General features: G+C 40.9%; 1 protein-coding gene and 1 long non-coding RNA gene across 3 annotated transcripts in view; both read left to right on the top strand.

Annotated features, from left to right (window-relative positions):
* LOC134287597 (uncharacterized) overlaps nucleotides 1–5,268 on the top strand; it is a 96,129-nt gene extending 90,861 nt beyond the window's left edge. Inside the window, exon 3 of the long non-coding RNA XR_009997395.1 lies at nucleotides 4,820–5,268. This is a non-coding gene — a long non-coding RNA (uncharacterized LOC134287597). The remainder of the gene's footprint in view (nucleotides 1–4,819) is intronic.
* A 22-nt stretch (nucleotides 5,269–5,290) lies between these two features.
* The window catches only part of LOC109409155 (potassium voltage-gated channel protein Shaw), a 280,461-nt gene continuing 268,366 nt past the window's right edge, over nucleotides 5,291–17,385 (top strand). For both annotated transcript variants that reach the window (XR_003897846.2, XM_029874625.2), the window contains exon 1: nucleotides 5,291–5,789. The gene's annotated coding sequence lies outside the window, so the exon portion shown is untranslated. The remainder of the gene's footprint in view (nucleotides 5,790–17,385) is intronic.

The following is a 17,385-nucleotide window of genomic DNA, read 5'->3' as shown; positions in this document are numbered from 1 at the left end:
TGATTGGTACAACGCTTTTACGTCTTCGGTTTTCATCTAGATCTGCTGTAAATGATCAAGATAGGATTTATTTCGTACAAGACTTTCTGGATTTCTACCTATGCATCCTAGAGGGTTGCAGTCTTTGGCAAAGTTCTCTGCATTGATTAGTATTTCACTTTTACCTCATCGGTTTTAGTCAATATATGCTGTAGCTGATCCAGATAAGCTATATTTTTTCTATATGACTTCTTTAGAATTCTCGATATGCATCCTAGAGGGTTGACCATTTTTTTGAGGAGTGAAAATTTTGCCTGTTTCGATCAATTTGTCTATTATCTGTATATATTATACACAAATAAAGTTTTTTTTTGAAACCCTTTTAGATCATTGCCATCAGAACAATACCACAATCCAAGAAGTAAGAATGTAGTGCCATGTTCATCTAAAAGGGATGCATATTCAAAACAGTGGAGATTCTAGTTTAGGCTAGTCTAGTCTACACATACACAGCCATTCATTGAAAGAATCTTGAATTGACTACTTTTATCATCTTTATTGTCATCATCAACCCTTGAAGTGCATCGGTGATGCATTACAAGCATGTCCGCCATTGAAGGACCAACGCAACCTAACCGCAGAATTTCCACTACAATCACACAACCCTTTATTTTACCAAACATGTTCTAGCCGGGTGCCGTAGTTCCTAATTGATAAATATCAAATTAAATTATACAGGACATCATCGAAAACACGCAACTCAAAAAGTTCTTGCTATCAACCACGTGTGCGCATTATGCTATGATTCTCTGACACTTCTCTGAAGACTCCGAACTTCTAGGATGCATGTTTAGAGCCTCACAGTATCGTATTGAAAAATATAATTGATCTAGATAAAATACTTCAGATCTATATCAAAACTGGAGACATAGAAGTATGGTACCAACCAATTCAGTGCTGAATTTTTGCAAGATTGCAACCCTTTGCATATAAAGAATTATAGAAAATCATATAGAAAAATAATCTAACTACAGGGGATGGCCAAAATGTTTGGGATAGGTAACTTTTTTTCTCCCACAAAAAAGTTCAACATGCTATAACTTTTCATAGAAAGCATCAAAAAATCTCAAATTTCGACTGTTTGTCATATACTAGTGCATCATTGGTACAAATTTGGGCTCAGATAATTAATTTTTCGCAAAGTTAGAACCGTTCGGGAAAAACACTATTTTTTTAGTCAACTCATTTTCAAGTTGTCATATCTCGGAAACCAGTGAACCGAATTGAATGAACTTTTGAACGTACACTAACAATATACAAATACTTCACAAACTATTAAAACATAGATACTTTTTGAACGTTGAAAAAAGTTATCATGGATTGACACATTTTGTTTTTTTTTTCGAAAAAATGTAATTTTTTTACGTCAATGTCAATAAATTTTAGTGTTGATGTCCAAAGATTTTCCACTTCTGTTCTCAAGTTATCTTTAATCAGATATATTTATTAGAGCCTATTTAGATTAAAGGAAGAAAATATTTAGTAATTTTTGGGTGTAAATTTGAGTTATTTTCCTCTATATGGGTAAAAAATTCAACCCGGTATAACTTAATTCGCCGTGAGAAAATATTACATTTTTCAACGTAGTATTAAGTATCAATATATTGTTGATGAACGTTAAAAAAATCAATCAATTCGGTTCACTGGTTTCCGAGATATGACAGCTCAAAAATGAGTTGTCTAAAAAATACCACAAATTTATGCTCCCTAGCTGGGGCTCAATTAAATGGTTATGTGCCTTCACTGATGCTGGAGCGGATGTCAATTAATGACCAGAGAGTATTCAATCGATATTCCAATGGTAAACTGAACAATGAGTGGTTACAGCTTTAAATATCGGTTGATACTGACACTTCACAGTTGGCCGTTTCTGGGGTTCTCAGGAGATTTTAGGGGGATCATTAGAGGGATCCAGGTGGAGTTCTAGGAGAATGGGTGACAAAACGTCGAAAGACAAAACGTCGAATGCCAAAACGTCGAATGCCAAAACGTCGAAAGGACAAAACCTCGAAGGGACAAAACGTCGAAAGGACAAAACGTCGAAAAGTGTGTAACTGTTCGCAGTTCAGTGTGGATTTTTTTTTGCGATTCTGTGTGATTTTGTGTGGATCGATTTAATCCTGATGATAGCCTGAGAGGGGTGGCGATAAGGTAGATCAACTAAGAAGGCAGGATGGCGAACTAATTAACGGGGACACACTCATTATGTCTCATTATCTCTGGGCCACTGCCCTAGCGCTGAAGGTCAGAGACTCATTTTGCACTCTATGATGCTTCAGACCCGAGTTGAAACCACCAGCTGTGTAAAGATTATTGTGTGGATACTTGGCATTGTTGTGCTAGTACGATGTTCTGGAATACCGGATGAATTGCGGAGAAGGACAGCCGTAACCAAACCACACGCCCTTGAAGGAACAATGCACCCGATGATCGCCATCGCCACCCTAAAGGTGTCAAAGATCCGGCCGACGATAGCTAGAGGCCGTCATCGTAGCCAAGGAAGTTATGGCGTGATGCTGAAAATTTGTGGTAGGTGCCACTGACATTGTGCCACTCGCAGTGTTGCATGTGGGCGCGATCAACTTGTGTTGAAGTTCAAAAACGGCAAGCTGCGATTAAACATATTTGAACATTATTCAGTTCAAAATTGGAAACGCACGTGAGCTCGAAAGTGAACGCAACTTGAGCAAGCACTGCACCCGCAGAATGCCAGCATGCCAACATGGTACCCTGGTAGCTGGAAAACTGGAATGGTCATGTTTCTACAACTTTCTTCACCAATTCTGGCAATCTTGGGCTGATTCGATTCAGAAACTCACCCTCAATTAAGAGGGGGAACCGGTTCGGTCACCATGGATTGCCGGAAAATCCCGATTTCGCTACAGAATCTTAATGCCCGATGCAGATGCGTCACAAAGTCCTGGGGCAGCACCTTGGTCAGGACGCACATAAGATTTGATAACACATCCAAGCTCAGTTCATTATTGGCTCGCGTTTAGTTCAAATGCAACTCTGGGTGCCAGTAAAAGAGGCTCCAAAGAAGTAAGAGAAGAAAAGTGTGAGTTTTTATGTACGACAGTGCGAATATTCCCTACCCGCGAAGAACTGGTCAAGAATCATGCCGACCCTGAGGTGTTGTTTCAGGGAGCCTCAGGACCCAGACAACCAGTCATCGTATAAGATGTTGTATAAGATGTTAAAGTGGAGGCCATATGCGTGCATGCCTCCATTTAGGCGCATGTAAAATGTACGCATATCGCCTCCACTTTATCATCTTATACAACATCTTATACGATGACTGGTTGACTAGGGAAGGCTCCCCTCTGAACTAGTTAGCAGATACAAGTGAAAGAATGAGTATCCTTTAAAAGAATAAAGAACTTACTATTTGCTCAGATTACTCGTTTTCGACGTTTTCGACGTTTTGTCCTTTCGACGTTTTGTCCCTTTCGACGTTTTGGCATTCGACCTTTTGGCGTTCGACGTTTTGGCATTCGACGGTTTGTCTTTCGACGTTTTGTCCCTAAACCGTTCTAGGAGATGCCAGGGGGATCCCAGAAGGGTTTAGGGGCGTTGCAGAGGTTCTCAGGAGGTTTCAGGGGTATGAATTTCCAGAGTTTTTCAGGGGGTCTCAGGGGCGTTTTAGAGAGTCTGAGGTGGTCTCTCAGAGTTAGGGGGGGAGGGGGTTGGTTACGTGGTTTATGAACAGACCCATACTTTACATACGCCATATAAACCGTTACCTCAGCACCCCTTTGTTGTAAGAAGGACTCCTAGGATGTTCAGCTTTTGAGAAATATCCATGGTCCGTGACCTTAGATTGGAAACCGCTGAATTTTGCAACGCCTCTTTATTGTAATAATTGCTTCTTGAGGCGCAGAATCTGAAACCCATTTTCACAACAGGTTCAGAGGTTCACAACACCACTTTATTACAGTTTGTGCTCCTCGAGATCCAGAATCCAAAAAGCATTCACAAATTCTAATAGCACTATTTGAGCACAGTATTTGAGAAATTAGCAAGGCCCGTGGCCTCTGCTTGGACACCACTGATCTGTGCAACACCACTTTATTGCAATACATGCTCCTTGAGATGCAGAATCCAAAAAAAATCTCATTCTCTTCTAGAACTTTCGGATCTTGAGAAATTCGTGTGGCTCGTCACTCAAGATTGGAAACCACTTAATTTAGCAACACTGCTGGTGGAAGTGTTCCATGAGACGGACAATTTGAGAAACAACTTCTAATTTCCTTTACACAAATTGAGGGGGCGCTAGTTGGGAATTTGTGAATAATTGGGTGGAGGGCGGTGGTGTGAGTTGTTGGGGCCTACGTAAATTGAGTTTGGCGCAAATAAAGTGAGCGTAAATTGGGGTTTTAGTATAGAATTTATTAGGAAGTTTCTGTAAGAGTTCCTGGAGAAATACCAAAGTTAAACTACTGAGGAAAATCCTGATAATATTTATGGTTGAGTTTCTTTATAAATGTTTGAAAAAATACATGAAGGACTACATGCCCGAGTTTCTGTAATAATCCATGAATGAATTTCCTACAGAATTCTTGAAAGAGTTCCAGGAGGAATATCTGAAAAAAAACAATCTGAGGAATCCTGTGGACTTGTGAAAAATGTATATAATATTTTTGACCGCAACTGTACAATCTCGACATCGCATTTCATTTCTATCCCCACAAACCCTCCATCGGAGCCACCCACGCCCCACCACCACCGCCTGAAATGAATATACACTAATATTTTTCTAATCCACTTTCTCTAATTTCAGCCGTCGGTATACTATACAACACGAGTTAAACAACTGGCTACCGCCGGACGAAAAGTAACAGAAAGCAACTCTGCAACATCAACGGTCGTCGCTCGGTTTGTCGGTTGGTCGGTCGGATGGTACCCATCAAACTACATACTAGGTACTACTAGGGTAGAGAGTTTAGTTACATCGCGGTCCCGGCAAATAAGCGAAACCGTCAATCTTGCCTGAGCTCAGTGCGGTGCATCGTGTTTTACAATCCCGTGGAACGAGTGTTGCGGATTACCGGGCGAAACGGGGGTGTAGTGATTGCTGGCGGAAATGCATTTTTACGTCGCCTCCGGTGGTGGTGGTAGAATGTGATTTCCATGTCTGATGAGTTTCACGCTTTCGCGGTTAGTTTCGTTCATCAAAGGGAGCCGTGCTACATCTGCTCGGTCCGAGTCGGTTACACAGTTATAATCTCTCCGAATACGTCGTCGACGGCGACGAGTGTGGCAAAGTGCATTTAGATGAGTGGTGTCGGTTTGGGGTTTCTTTTTCGCTGATGGGGATTCGGTGTCATCGAGGGATGAAGTGAGCCAAGTTGGATTGTCAACGGAGTTCGTAGAATTGCAGTTGGACGAGTTCATCTCCGTAAACTGCTGAAATTTGTTACATTTGATTACACTGGAATTGAGTGCTGGTCATCGTCATAATACTCTGTGTGGGGGTGTGTGTGGGAATCCATAAAGAAGAAGTGGAAAGTTTCGTGTGAGTTTGTTTGTGGAACAACGAATTGTTCAATCGGGTGGAAAAGTCCCAAGAAGGCGAAGTGAAGCTTTTGACGGTCTTACAAGAACCGTTCTAGGGGAAAACTTTCTCTCCTTGAGATTGTGGTGCGAGGCGGTGAGACAAGGTGTTCGTTCATCGATCGAACCGAAGCTCCAAGCTGCAGGATTGGATGGAGGAGTAAGAACGTCAATCTTGCCGTCGAACAATAAAGAAGGTAGGTGGAGGGCTTCGCTTTGTACATATTGGTTTCTTGCCTCAACAATAGAACGACTTGGGAAGAATAGCTAGAATGATTCAATCATGAAAAGTTTGCTTTCGTTTTGTGTCCTTATGTATGGCAGCAGCATATTATGATGGTCAGTGTTATTGAAAGCATGGATCGAAGCAGAAAGTAAAACTTTCCTGAATATTTCATTTGTGACGCCCAGGGAGGTCGATTGATATGTTGATATGGTTGGCTATTACTAATGGTGTAAGAAAAGAAGTTGTGGGAGCCATATAAATCTTATGACAAAATGGTTGTGACACATATATCTTTGTGAGGAATATATTGACTAAATAAGAGGCGAAGTTTAACGTGAATGTATCCGACAAAAACTTTGTTTTTTTTCTACACCCTGCTTTCAAACTCGATAACGAACTAGGTGTCTCACAAATTGAAACCTTAAATATATTTCCGCACAAGTTCTGCCAAAAATTCCTCCATAAATTCCTGTGGAGGTTTCTCCAGAGATTAACCGAGGAATCCCTAAAGAGATTTCTCCAGGAGATCTACCGCAGATTCCTCCAGGAATTCCTCCAGAGATTCGTCCAGCAATTCCTCCGGCGATTCCTCCAGAAATTCCTTCGTGGATTCCTCCAGCAATTCCTTCAGAGATTCCTTCAGGAATGCCTCTGGAGACTCCTCCACGAATGTCTCCAGGGATTCCTTCAGAATGCCTCCGGAGATTCCTCTAGGAATGCCTCCGAGAATTCCTTCAGAAATTCCTCCGAAGATTATTTCAGGAATTCCTCCGAGGATTCCTTTAGAAATTCCTCCAGGGATTCCTTCACGAATTCCTCCAGGGATTCCTTCAAGAATTCCTCCGGGGATTCCTCCAGAAATTCTTCCGGGATTCTCCAAGAAATTCGTCCAGAAATATTTCCGGGGAATTCTTCGATGATTCCGTCCGGGGATTCCTTCAGGAATTCCTCCAGGGATTCCTTCAGAAATTCCTCCAGTGATTCCTTCAGGAATTCCTCCGGGGATTCTCCAAGAAATTCTTCCAGAAATTGTTCCGGGAAATCCACCGGTGATTCCGTCCGGGGATTCCTTCAGGAATTCCTCCGGGGATTCCTTCAGGAATTCCTCCGGGGATTCCTTCAGGAATTGCTCCGGGGATTCCTTCAGGAATTCCTCCGGGGATTCCTTCAGGAATTCCTCCGGGGATTCCTTCAGGAATTCCTACAGGTATTCCTTCAAGAATTCCTCCGGGGATTCCTCCAGAAATTCTTCCGGGGATTCTCCAAGAAATTCTTCCAGAAATTCTTCCGGGGAATCCTTCGGTGATTCCGTCCGGGGATTCCTTCAGGAATTCCTCCAGGGATTCCTTCAGGAATTCCTCCAGGGATTCTTTCAAGAATTCCTCCGGTGATTCCGTCAAGAATTTCTCCGCTGATTTCTCCAGGAGTACTACAGCAATCTCCGGAGGAATTCCTGAAGGATCCTTCGGAGGAATTTCTGGGGAAATCTCCGGAGGAATTCGTGGAGTAATCTCTAGAAGAATAACTGAAGAAATCTCCGCAGGATTTCCAGAAGAAATCTTCGCAGGAATTCCTAAAGGAATCTCCGAAGGAATTCCTAAAGGAATCTCCGGAAGAATTCCCGACGCAATCTGCGGAGAAATTCCTGAAAGAATCTCAGGAGGAATTCCTGAAGGAGTCTCCGCAGGACTTCCTGAAGGAATCTCCATAGGAATTCCTGAAGGAATCTCCGAAGGAATTCCTGAAGGAATCTTCGGAGGAATTCCTGATGGGATCTCCGGAGAAAGTCCTGAAGGGATCTCCGGAGGAATTCCTGAAGGAATCTCCGGAGAAATTCCTGAAAGATTTCCGGAGCGATTCCTGAATTAATCTCCAGAAGAATTCCTGGAGGAATCTTCGGAGGAATTCCTGAAGGAATCTCCTGAGAAATTCCTGAAGAAATTTCCGGAGCGATTCCTGAATCAATCTCCAGAGGAATTCCTGGAGGAATCTTCGGAGGAATTCCTGAAGGAATCCCCGGAGCAATTCCTGAAGGAATCCCCGGAGCAATTCCTGAAGGAATCCCCGGAGGAATTCCTGAAGGAATCATCGGAGGAATTCTTGAAGGAATCCCTGGAGAAATTCCTGAAGGAATCCCTGGAGGAATCTTGAAGGAATCCCTGGAGAAATTCCTGAAGAAATCCCCGGAGGAATTCCTGAAGGAATCCCCGGAGGAATTCCTGAAGGAATCCCCGGAGGAATCCCTGAAGGAATCCCCGGAGGAATTCCTGAAGGAATCCCCGGAGGAATTCCTGAAGGAATCCCCTGAGGAATTCCTGAAGGAATTCCCGGAGGAATTTCTCCAGGACTATTTCCAGAGATTTCTTCAGGAATTCCTTAGGGATTTCCTCCAAAAGCTGTTTAGAAGATTCCTTCGCAAATACTTTCGGGATCCTTCCAGGTTTTTTCGAAAATCTGAAACAAATCAACAAAGAAATCTCCGGAAGAATGCTAATAAAACTTTACTTGACTTGGGCAATGAATACACAAATGCAAAAATGATCATTGGCAGAGGAAACTCTCAGTAAATTACTGTATAAGTGTTCGTGAAATAAGAAGCTAAGAAGCAGGATTTGTCCCATTGTGTATTTCACACCAAAAATAGAAGCAGAAGACCCAAGCAGCGTACTACAGCAAAACAGAAACACATTTAGGTGAAAATAACTCAACTCTGCTAAAACGTGCCATAGCGTTTCAATGAGTTAATTTTCCAGTCACCAACAAACACGTTGGTAGGTAAACTCGAACAAAACTCCAGAAAAAAAAACCTCCTCGATAGCGTTGTGTTGATGGCAGTAGTTATCTGTTTAATGGCATTTTGTGGCAGACCACTAGTAGGTACGTGAGCCGAACAAAGTGCTATTCATAATGCTCATTTTCCAATAGTGTTTGCTGTATCTTTTGAACTGTCGCTCCTGTCGAGATTGAACTTCATTCTCATGAAAAATTAAGAATCCAGTTGTGACACCCATGTAGAAAAAAAAAAGTTTATCTTCCAAGTTCCGTTCCGTTGAATTCTATCGTCGTCGCAACCAGTGTCATTACACGTCAGCTGGACACCGTGAGACACGCGATAGGAAAAAAAAACCCCGGTCGTTGATTACTCCCACGATTTCCAGCAAAAGGGACAATCGACGACAGCGTCAATGACGGAGACTTTGTGTCGGTTAGCAGCAGTTGGATGAAGCTATGTCGGCCAGACCAAGACAAGAACACTCTTGTGCTTCATTAGTGAGACGAGTGAAGCGTGACGTTTAGCTTGGAACGTTTAGATCTCGGGATGACAACAACCAACAATGTGGTAAGGAGGAATCGAAAACCACTGCAACGTGCTCTACAATCGTTACCATTATCTGCCGTACATGACCGGAATGGTCAATGTGGAGAAATGCGACAAGAATACGTGTGTCGGTTGGACTGGGGTTTGAAATTGAGCAGTTTGCGGGACTTAAAGGTACGCCAATTGATTTTTTGGTGTGGTTTTAAAGAAGAATCGGGGATCCATCAAGGGGTCTTTTTGTTGGTGTAGTTTGTTACGGAGTTATTTAACTACTTCTCGACATGAACTTTAACTGGAACACAGTCAGTATATTAGTTTATTTTTTCATGAAAATTTGCAGGTAATCAATTTTAAGCTGCCTAAACGGCTCAGACTGAACTGTATTGGAGCTCATAAATTCCAGCAATGATCATTGTTAGCCCCTGAAGCAACTCAACCTTCCTTTTGCATCACCGTGTACCGTTTGGGTAAAGAAATGACCCTAATGTCAAAGGTGGGTTAAAGCTGCTTGTCAGAACTATATCGGAACTTCAATATTTTTGCGCAACCAGATTCAGAAAAATAAAACAAAAAGCGCTTATTAGATTTGTTTTCGATTGGATGAAAATGAGAGCACCTTGTTTAAAATGAGTTCCATCTGGGCTTCCTCGTCATTTGGCATCGTACACAAATTACGTAACGCTATAGGGGGAGGGGGGAGTCATGCTTAGCGTTACGAACCATATAAAATATTTTTTGTTTTCATACAAAAAGCGTCACAAGGGGGAGGGGGGGGTAGTCTGAAATCGCCGATTTTAGCGTTACGTAATTTGTGTACCATGCCTTTCAGGGGGATACGTTTGTGCGCAAGTGCCTTCTTTCAGGGTATCTCAGAGCCGTAGTATGGTCCCATGGCGTCCTTGACAAACATCCAGATTGATGCCCTACGACAATTTGACATTGTTAATTTGCAAAACTTTGTAGTTATTAACTGTTATGTGTCCGACAAACTTTTTGCTTTTTTCTACACCGTGCTTTTTAAATAGGCGCTGGCTGGATACCCGGTTACCCTGTCGGCCACATAAGGGTTAATGTTTTTTTCAAAGTTTTTATAAAGTTTTTTTAAAGTTTCTTTAAAAGTTGGATTTTGGTGTTTCAAAGAAACAAATTTCCCCCGACTTTTGATTTATTTTTTATGGTGTATTTTATTGGTGTTTTCTTTAAGAATTTCAATGGCACTGAAAATCTTCAAAATGTATTTCTCTTATTTGAGTATAAATGCGAACGCATTTTGAGTTCAGGAATCTCACTAAGACCAACACAATAATAAGAAATAAAATTTCAGATTCGTTATGATGCATAAGTATTTTCAAGAATCTTCTTATTCATCTGAGTATTTTTTTTGCCTTTCTCGTACACTAAGTGTACTGGAAAGGCTATATGTTCACTCCAAAAATGACTTTTTGATAGAAGGCCCGGAGGGTCAAGTCACATATACCAATCGACTCAGCTCGACGAATTGAGGTGATGTCTGTGTGTGTGTATGTGTGTGTGTATGTGTGTGCGTGTGTGTGTGCGTCTGTATGTGTGTGTACAAATAAACTCACATCACTTTTTGGCAGTAAACCTCATCCGATTTCAATGACCGACGGTTTATTCGACGCGGAATCTGGTCCCATTGTTTCCTATTGAAAATTTTTCGGATCGGTTCAGCCGTTCCGGAGATATGGCCATTTAGGTGTTCCAGAACGGTACCCCAGGAAGGGACCAGATATGAAAATGCATCTAACCTATGCATGCGACACATCAAACCACGGCATTTTCGATAACCTGATGCGCGGTAAGCAGAAAAATAGTCTAAGACCATATCTGAACCGGTAGTGTTCCGGAACCGGTTCCGGGTGTCCCGCCGGAAGTGGCAAATATCAAAGTGAACCAAACCCATGCATGAGACACATCAAACCACGGCATTTTCCATAACCTGATGAGCGGTAAGCAGGAAAATAGTCTTAGACCATATCTGAACCGGTAGTGTTCCCGAACCGGTTCTGGGCGTCCCGCTGGAAGTGGCCAAATATACAATTGTACCAAACCCATGCATGCGACACATCAAACCACGGCATTTTCGATGACCTGATGGACAATGAGCAGGAAAACCATCTCAGACCATATCTGAACCAGTAGTGTTCCAGAACCCGTTCCGGGGTTCCCGCCGAAGTGGTTAAATCTGAAAGAGAAACAAACCCGTACATGCGTCACATCAAATAGCGGCTTTTTAGATTACCTAATGAACGGTCAGCAAGTGTTTCGGAATCGGTTTTGAGTGGCCGGAAGAGGCCAAATGTAAAAGTAAACCAAATCCAGGCATGTGACACATCAAATCGTGGCTTTTGCGATAACCTGATGAACAGTTAGCTAGAAAATAGCCTTACGTCACACTAAAGACAACTGGTAGTGTTCCGGAATTGGTTCCGAGAGTCCCGTCGAAATTGTCAAACCCTGCATGTGATACCTTCAATTTGCAGCGTTTTTGGTTAACCGATTAGCAGTTAACAAGACAATAATGTTAGACCATATTTGGTTCAGCTGGTAGTTACCCGGAATCAGATCCGGGTAGTAAAATGTAAAATTTAACCAAACCCATGGATGCGGTACATCAAATCACGACCAGTCTTGTAAACATTCGACACTTTTTACTACCTTAATTTCGTTGCCGCAGTCAGGTGTCGGCTTTGTTACATTCGTGTGCTATCGTTACCTCTTACCTACACACAACACGAGCAGTAGAACGAAGACCAACAAACATAAAAAAGGGTCAAATCAATGTCATCTGACACGATGACATGTATCTAATTCTAGCTTTACGCATAGATTTTCAGCCAATTCCGATTATGAATGTTAATATTAGTTTATTATTGCATGTTGCATTGAATAAGACACACAGATGGGCAACATAGCTCTTACTATGGAAGAAGACAGGAATAACAAAAGCCGAACCGTCTCCCGAAGCCGCTATCGTGGTGAAGTGCATTCGTTTGACATTTTTGTTTCGAACAGTAGTTTGATTGCTTGTGTTGCGAATGTCGGAGACGAAGGAGGCCGAATATCGACGAAAAGGTTCAAATGACTGTGATCTCTAACAAGACTGATCACGACTTATCGACAACCTGATGGAAAAATAGGGTCTGACCACATTAGATTCCCGGTAGTGTTGCGGGTTCAGCTGTGGCTTCGAAAGTGGTTAGAAGTAAAAGTGAAGCAAACCCATTCATGCGATATATCAAATCGCGGTGATTAGGTAAAGGTGAATAAATAGCAATAAAATATTCTCAGACCATAATTGGGACAACCGGTAGTGTCATGGTCCATGACTCATGGAATCAGATCCGGCTATCCCAGCGGAAATTACCAAATATAAAAATGAACCAAACCCATACATACGACACATCAGATCGCAGATTTTTTGATAATCTAATGAACGGTTAGCAAGAAAATAGCCTTAGATCACATTAGAGACTAGCTGTTGTGTAGCAGAACCAAACATTAGGTATGAACAACAGTGGCGAATAAGTCTAAGTTCTCATATGGTCGGTGTTAAGTCAGAGAGGACCATGTGTCTTTTACTTAATTTCTAGAAAAACGACTTCAAAATTTGCAACTCTATAAGTTTTGAGTTTTTCAACAAATGCTCTTGAATTTTTGCCATAAATCTTAATAACCATTCATCACAGCATCGCTCTGTATCGATCGCGAAAAAAAGTAAAATAAAGCTTGAAACCGAGAAATTGCTAAGTGATTGATTGTACTTAGTCCACCCTGACTGAACGGTTTTTGGAATATCTTCAACCAACTACAGTTCACACTCAAGTTTTTACATATTTGATGAAAAAATAATGTACAAGTAGGACAACAGTTAATGGGAGTTGTGTATAATGTGAGCAGGAAGTTTGAAATTTGATATTTCTGGTTGATTACCATTTTCAATTTCTATGTTCAGTCAGAGTGGACCAAGTATAACAGTTCAATATCATATAAAGGGTAGTCAATTAATGAGCTATTTAAGAATTCTTAACTTGAATATTTAATAGCTAACTACTTTTGAATGTTCGGTACGTTTTTGAAATATTGTAGTTACACAGTTCATAATAATTTATTCAGAAGATTGGCATTTTTCAAAAATTCGTTCAGACAGAGCCAGGTACACAATTCAATATGATGCTTAACAACTACATACTAAACAAACATATTTTCATTTGGAAAGGATTACGAAGAATAAGGTAATTTCAACTAGTTTTCATAGAGACACATGGTCCACTCTGCCAGCACGCGAAATGCCACAATATGCTTCAACACGATTATCTGTAAAATATGATATTGACCATAATAAAATGGAATTGCATATGTTTTCTTGATCAACAATCATCCGAAAATGCGTGAGAGAGTCATACGATTTGGAAACGCATCACATTTTGATGATAAACTATTTTATTTATTGGATTTTAATCAATAGATATTTTTTCAACTCTCTTGGCATCAAGCATATGGTCCACTCGTTAATTGTAACATAAAGAAAATTGAATGTTCCAAGTAGCTCAAGTAATTCGTAATCAGATGCCCTAAAAATCAAATTTTCAGTAATTTTGTTACTTGGTCCCCTCTGACTTAACGCCGACCATGAGAACAAAATATAGACAAACCTAAAGCGATCTCATTAAATCGTACCATTTCAGATTCCTAAGGTGTAAATTTATAGCAGGATGGGTCAACGTTGAATGGAAAAATAAGAATTTGATCACGTCAACAGAAGATGGTGGCTGTTTTAAGGAATTTTGAGCTCTAAAACTATGTAAAATAAGTGTATTTGGTATGGGAAATATGTTCGGAGTCCACCATAGTATCCAAGATAGCGGTCCAAAGTCCAAGATAATGGCCCAGTATTCAAGTTAATGCCTATTTTATAGGATTTTTAATTCTTGCATTATGGGCATATTTTGAATGAAAATATGTTCTTCTTCTTCTTTTTGGCTCTACGTCCCCATTGGACTTGGCCTGCCTCGCTTCAACTTAGTGTTCTTTGAGAATTTCCACAGTTATTAATTGAAGGACTTCCTTTGCCTGCCATTTCATGAATTTGTATATTGTGAGGCATGTACAATGATACACTATGCCCAGGGAGTCGAGAAAATGTTCCCGACCGGAACGGGAATCGAACCCGCCATCTCCGGATTTTCGATCCGTAGCCTTAACCACTAGGCTAACTGGAGACCCCTGTCCAGAATTCAAAATTTGTAATCAGAAAACCCAAGCTGTGCGCTGTTTCACAACGTCTGCAATATGACTATAGCTTGAATGGAGAAGAATGCCGGTTTTCGTCCAAAACTGGTAACCATAAAATCATAAACGGAACATGCCAAAATTCAATAAGGTGACTATTTTATGTAATTTTAGGTGCAGATTCAAAAAATGAATACCAGAACATCCAAGATGGTGTCTCAATGTTCAAGATGGCGGTAAGTTTAGTTGGGGTAGATATCCGGAGTCATAAAATGTTGACCGGAAAATCTAAAATGACGTTTCAAAATTTTGCGGCTTCATGACACTTGTTTGGTTTGAGTTTTGGATCGTTGTCTTATATTTTCTGAATATTGGATGTTATGCTAATATAAAATGTACCCATATTGAGTAGATTTAGCAAGCAGTTTTCATTATGTATTTATGTAAATGTCATCAACATGTCGCTCGAGTTTTGTTGAAAGGATATTTTAAAGCACGAGAAAGGCACCATCACCGCTAGGTGGATTAATTAGGGTTTTTTATTCTGATGTTATTGTTCAACTGAGTTTCGTTTCAAAAAATATGTAATTGGCTTCTTTAAGGGTCATTAAGGGACTTTTGTTCGAAGCGAGCTGTCATTCTATCCACGCAAATTGAAACTGTTTTGTCTGTTTGTCTCCAAAACAAAGATGATGGGTGCACAATAAAATTGTCTATTTTTCAATATCTTCACTGCCACAAAAGCTCAGCTTATTGGACACAGTGGCTTAATTTCCCCAACAGGAGAGAAAAATATCTTCACCAAAGGTTTCCCCTGGAGTTTGTTTTTTTTACAAAATATTTCTCAAAAATGGGATTTTAACCTTCCGTCAATCGCGCCGTTATACTTTGCACAACACATGATAATCTATTACTTTGAAACGAACTTTTCTGCTGATGGCACACCTAAATGTATTCTACAAGAATCTTATCTGGAATATTTTAAGAGCTTTTTCGAAAACACTATAACTCCTTATAATACAGAAATTTCATATTCGCATTATGAGGAACGAACTATATATGAGATTGAATAGACAGTTAAATGTAAATTAGTGTATTCTAAAACCCTAATAATCTAGAAATTTGTTGTCTTTGACAAAGTTGGGTGGTAGGGCTTATTAGAAGACTCGTAATATATTAAATGTATGTGCTTACTAACGACACCTAGTGGTGGAATTTAGAATTAAACGGCAAATCATCTGTAAGCCTTTGACCTACCAAACAGCTTTGTCAAACACACTGCCTTTCTGTGTAATCAAGATCCTGAGATATATAAGATATAAACTTCACATGTTCACTAATATGGTCTCCAGTTAGCCTAGTGGTTAAGGCCATGGATCACAAATCCGGAGAAGGCGAGTTCCATTCCTGTTCCAGTCGAGAAAATTTTCTCGACTCACTGGGCATAGTCCTTGCCTCACAATATACAAATTCATGCAATGGCAGGTGAAGAAAGCCCTTCAATTAATAACTGTGGATGTCTTTGAGCCAGGGATGCCATATATACAGATTTATCTGTGTTATACAGATTTTTGAGCACCCGTACAGATATCGTTTTATATGAAATACAGATTTTTGAGCGAGAGCAGCTATTTTATTTTTGTATGGGATTCAGATTTTTCTGCCAAATTTTGTATGGGATACGGATTTTTGGAAAGAGTGATACAGATTTTTAAAAATCATGTGGCATCCCTGCTTTGAGCACTAGTTGAAGCGAGGCAGGCCAAGTCCCAGTGGGGACGTAAAGCCATAAAGAAGAAGACGAAGAATGCTCACTAGCGCCACCTAGTGGTGGAATTTCTAACTAAACGACAGATTATTTGTAAGTCCTTGACCAACCAAACAACTTTGTCGCAGCCACTGTCTTTCTATGTAATCAGGATCCTGAGATATGTAAGATATAAAATTTACGTGCTCACTAGCTCCGCCTAGTGGTGGAATTAAGAATTAATCGGCAAATCATCTGTAAGTCCTTGACCTACTAAACAACTTTGCCGAAGAAACCATCTCTCTAAGTCATCAGAATCCCGAGATATACGATACAAAATGTGAATCAAGTAGCCCATGAAATTTACAACAACTTTGCCGAAGACAGTTTTTCTCGATATCGGAATAGTTGGCTCAGGGCCAATGAAGTCATGTGATGCTCCAGTGCGAGCTAACTCATCAGCCAATTCATTTCCAGTGATGGAAGAATGGCCAGGCACCCATACAAGGTGAACAGCGTTTGCTGAATTCAGCTCCTCGATTTGAGTTCGACAAGCGATAACTATCTTCGACCTGGAGTTGGCCGAAGCAAGTGCTTTAATAGCAGCCTGGCTATCTGAACAGAAGTATATTACTTTGCCCATTACGTGCTGCTGAAGTGTCGATTGCACTCCGCACATAAGAGCAAAGATTTCGGCCTGAAAAACGGTGCAGTGTCTACCAAGTGAATAAGACTGATACAGCCTTAGCTCACGAGAATAAACACCAGCACCTGCTCGACCTTCGAGAAAGGAGCCATCAGTGTAACATACGATGCCGTCTGAAATACTTCTCTCCAGATAACCAGATGTCCACTCTTCCCGGGAAGGGAATTTCGTGGAAAATGTCCTATATGGAAAATTACAAGCAATTGTAAGATCACTTGGAGCAAGGACAACTTTGTCCCAATTAACCAAAAGTGGAAACAACAAGGTGTGTGTTGATGTGCGGTTCACAGGAGTTTCCTCTAGTAGACCGCGTACCCGTAGACGGTAAGTGCAAGAAAGTGCTTCTTGTTTGAGATGAATGTGTAGTGGAGCAACGTCAAAGAGAACTTCGAACGCTGCCGTGGGAGTTGAAGAGATCGCTCCAGACATCGCCATTAAGCACATCCTTTGGAGATGACCTAACTTTGATTGGACCATTCTCACTTCGCCCCACACAAGACATCCATAAGCCAATATTGGCCGAACAACAGTTGTGTAGATCC

Source organism: Aedes albopictus, chromosome 2 (genome assembly GCF_035046485.1).
Source record: "Aedes albopictus strain Foshan chromosome 2, AalbF5, whole genome shotgun sequence".
Classification (NCBI taxonomy): Eukaryota; Metazoa; Arthropoda; class Insecta; order Diptera; family Culicidae; genus Aedes; species Aedes albopictus.
The sequence above is the reverse complement of the archived record's forward strand: the minus strand, read 5'-3'. Positions and strand labels throughout refer to the sequence as shown.